Source organism: Sinocyclocheilus anshuiensis, unplaced genomic scaffold (genome assembly GCF_001515605.1).
Source record: "Sinocyclocheilus anshuiensis isolate Anshui unplaced genomic scaffold, SAMN03320099.WGS_v1.1 scaffold221, whole genome shotgun sequence".
In the NCBI taxonomy this organism is placed as follows: Eukaryota; Metazoa; Chordata; class Actinopteri; order Cypriniformes; family Cyprinidae; genus Sinocyclocheilus; species Sinocyclocheilus anshuiensis.
Genome location: NW_015539820.1, coordinates 317,682 through 322,025, shown reverse-complemented (window position 1 = coordinate 322,025; position 4,344 = coordinate 317,682). Strand labels below are relative to the sequence as shown.

At 43.3% G+C, this 4,344-nt stretch overlaps 1 pseudogene; it reads left to right on the top strand.

Moving 5' to 3' along the window:
- The first annotated feature begins 2,278 nt into the window (after positions 1 to 2,278).
- On the top strand, positions 2,279 to 2,892 carry LOC107684029 (olfactory receptor 2A14-like; annotated as a pseudogene).
- The last annotated feature ends 1,452 nt before the right edge of the window (positions 2,893 to 4,344 follow it).

The following is a 4,344-nucleotide window of genomic DNA, read 5'->3' as shown; positions in this document are numbered from 1 at the left end:
CCAATGGCTCGGCAGCAGAGCTGCACGAGCCTATGGCGATGAAGCCCACCAAAGCCCGCCCGAATGGGCGGGGCATCTGGCTATATAAGCGGACGCATATGGGAACATAGTACAATCACGCTGTGCTAATGTAGTGTAACGACTAAAGGTATAAACTTCCATAAGCAACCAATGCTCATAGAGAAGTCAACAATAACCCAAGGCTAAGACGGGCTGAGCTTTCTAGGTCACACCCGGCCTGGTTAATCATTCCAGAGTATCCCCGTAACTTCGACACCCAGGGGTCGACAGTTAACAGGTGAAACAATGCCAGAGAACTTGGGTGTGATAAGGCCAAGGGCTCTCTGCCATATCTGTTTACGCAGCACGTGCCACTTCAAGCGGAAAGGACCCTGGCCTGCAAGTGCGGAAGCCCTTTGGTGCAGTTACCGAAGCTGACAAAAAGTTGTTCCGATCACCTATACGGAGCAGAACGCTCAATATAGATTCTCAAAGCTCTGACGGGGCAGAGCAGAGATAGCTCTCTGTCTTCTTCAGTTGGAGGAAGTGCAGAGAGCGTAATGACCTGTGCTCTGAACGAAGTGGAGAGCACTTAGGTACGTAACTGTGCCTTGGTTTCAGGACGACTTTAGAGTCGTTAGGCCCGAATTCCAGGCAGGCAGGGCTAATAGAGAGCGCCTGCAGGTCCCCTATTCGCTTTACTGATGCCAGTGCTAGAAGCAGAGCAGTCTTCAGTGATAGCGACCTAATGCAGGCAGACTGTTGCAGCTCGAAAGCGGGGCCCTTCAGGGCCCTCAGCACAGTGGGCAGGTCCCATGAAGGGACGGTAGGGGGACGAGGCGGATTCAGCCTCCTAGCACCCCACAGGAAGCAGATGACCACGCTATTTCTGCCCACCGATTGACCCTCAGTAGGGGCATGAGAGGCCGCTATAGCCGCCACATAGACTTTAAGCGTGGATGGGGAACGTCCCTTATCCAGCAGCTCTTGTAGATATTACAACACCTCTGCCAATTCGGAAGTGAGTCGCTTGAGAGAGGAGATCCTGTCTCAGTGGAACAGGCCAAGGGGCCGCTATCAGTAGCTGAGTTAGCTCCGATAGCCACTGCTGGTTCATCCAAAGAGGGGCCACCAGGACAACCCTGTGTTCTTGTTCCCTCACTCTCCTGATTACCTGTGTTGATGTGGAAGCCTTTTTCTGCCTTCGACCAGTGGCCGAAGGTCGGTATGCCCTCGCACAGTGCCCCCCAATCTGAGTTGGAGGCGTCTGTCGTGACAACTGTATTTCTGTGAACCATCCTCATGGCCACGCCCTGTTCCATCCGGTGGGAGTTCTTCCAGGGGGTCAGGGCCGATACACAGACCTGACTCACCCTGATATGCAGGCGTCCGTGATGCTACGCATGGGATGGAACCCGTGGTTTCAACCAGCGCTGAAGGGGGCGCGGCGCGTATGCAGCAGACCCAACTGTAGCACTCCAGCATCCTTTGAAATGCTTTGAGAGGGCGAGCGGTACCGATCTTGAAGGAGGTCGCCAGCCTCCGTATGGCCAGAGCTCGTTCCGGCATGACTACAGCTTTCATTTGGGCTGAGTTGAAAATTGTTCCCAGGAACGAAATTCGCTGGCTGGGAAGCAACGAGCTCTTGGAAAAATTGACTCTGAGTCCCAGGTACTCCAGGTCGCTGAGAAGGAGGGTTCTGTGAGATATTAATTCTGCCTACGATTGGGCCAGAACGAGCCAGTCGTCGAGGTAATTGATAATACGGATTCCCATCTGTCTTAGAGGGGAGAGAGCCACATACATGCACTTCGTAAAAGTGCGGGGGGCAAGGGACAGCCCGAAGGGAAGGACCGTATATGTTAATCACTCAAGCCTGATCGATCATACCCGCGAGTTTGCCATTTCTGCCTCAGAGTAACTGGGAGGAGAGAAACACCAGAGCGGGGGATGCGGGGCTTAGCGACTCACACACAAATGCGAAGCTGCCCGCGTTTGCGCTTTGATCTGCCTGGGAGGATTAAGCTGCTCGTATAATGAGGTGTGTAGAGGATTGCTCAAGTCTGGTCGTTCAACCCGCGAGTTCGTCGTTGCTTCCTCCGAGGTAGCTGGGAGGAGAGAAACATGAGCACGGGGAGGCGGTGCCGCCTTCCGCGAACTAACGGGGGAGTGACACAACCACAAATTTGAAGCTGTCAGCGGCAGCGTCTGCTCCGATCTACTTTGTAGGATAAAGCCGCTCGATGTAAAGAGGGGCACTAATCCTTTTGTGTGAGACATGGATCGAAGCGCAGTGGGGAGAGCAAGTACGCAGGCTCTGTGTTGGTGTGAGATCACTCAGACCTGGTTGCTTAGTTCCCAGGCTTCGTTGCAATACAACAACATAATGACCCCCAGGATTTTATCTGTTTTAATAGCTATAAGCTGGATTTATCCGATGCTTTGTATTGCTATTGCTGGTATATTAAATGCCAGTCTCATGATGTGTGGTAACAAACTGTGGAAGGTGTACTGTCACAACTGGGAAATTGTCAAGCTTTCTTGTGCAAACACTATTGTTAATAATGTTTTTGGCTTTTTTATATTGACCACAACTGTTATCATGCCTTTAAGTTTTATATTATACTCTTATCCTTATCATTTGTAGAAAAAGCTCACTAGATTTCAGGAGAAAAGCATATCAAATTTGTATTCCACTTAAATTTCTCAGTAGCTATTTTTTGTGAGGTCACTTTGAGTCAGGTTACAAATTTGGAACTCCCTATAGGGCTGTCAATCATTCTTTCATTAGAGTTTCTCATTGTACCACCCATCCTGGACCCTCTTGTTTATGGTTTGAATTTTCCTAAAATTCGCAAAAAAATTATATGGATTATAAAAGCTTGCAAATAGCTGTAACAGATGCTGCACAGAATGTTAACAAAGTTCAATGATTGTACGATTGCACTGTATCAATTATGTAATCGTGATGTACATTACATTTTATGAACCTGTGAATTTGAGACTTTGCGTTTTACTGTAAATCTTTGCCACAATTATAAATTTACTATATATTTTATTTCTAATTTAGCCTGTTACTGGATTCATGACATGGTACAGACCCTCGGTCACCACTCAGATACCAAATATATCAGATACCTGACATTGCCTGTAAAATTAATATATGCAATATAATATATATGTATATAAATTGATATATAGGCTATATATATATTAGTGGTGTCAAACAATTCATCGCGATTAATCACATCCAAAATAAAAATAAAAGTTTTTGTTTACATACTAAATGAGTGTGTACTATGTATATTTATTATGTATATATAAATACAAGCACATGCATGTATATATTTAAGAAAAATATGTTATGTTTATATATTAAATATATGTATATACAATATAAAATATATAAATGTATATACATGTAAATATTTTCAAAATATATACTGTGTGTGTGTGTGTATTTATATATACATAATAAATAAACACAGTACACATATTATGTAAATAATTTTTTTTATTTCGGATGTGATTAATATATATATATATATATATATATATATATATATATATATATAAAATAAAAAATAATCTGTATTATAGTCTGTGCCGTACAGCGTGAGCCCCGGTCCACTCCAGTGCGGCACATTTTTGTTCATTATGATTTTTTTCCCTTCGATATTGGAACGTACAAAGCCCAGTTAATTTAATTTAATAAATAATGGTTTAGCTTCAAATACATTGCGAATATGGAAACATTTGGATTTGTGCTGAATGAGAGCGGTACGTGAGCCCATACTTTCAGTTTCGCTTTAAATGATGTTTTGGCTGCTTTATAGCTATTCTGAGCTTGTCTGCTTTCCTGTGCATAATATGCTATATTTTATTAATAAACTGTGTACCATATTTTGGTTTTAGCCTATACCGTCTTAGTCCATTAGCCTCCCTTAAGCGTTTTCTATAGCCTAATGGTTTTAAATGGGGGAGAAACGTTGCATTATGGCTATCTGCTTTACTGATAGTAATGCTATTAATGAGGTCATTAATATTACAATTGTTATTAGTATTAATAATATTTATTAGGCCTAATACCGAATTGGGCCTCCAGTGTCACTGTTATAGTAGCCTACATTAAGCCACATTAAGTGTTTTAGAATGTCCCAAAACCGTGCCTTAAACTATAAGCAAAGCTGACTGTATTTGACAAGAGTTGGGACTTTCAAGTCACAAGCAAGTCTTCAAGTCATATCCCAAGTCCTCAAAGAGTTAAAGTTAATGAGATAATTAAGTGACTAATTAAATGATGATTGTGCATTAGTGATGAACACCTGCTGTTATTGAGAATTA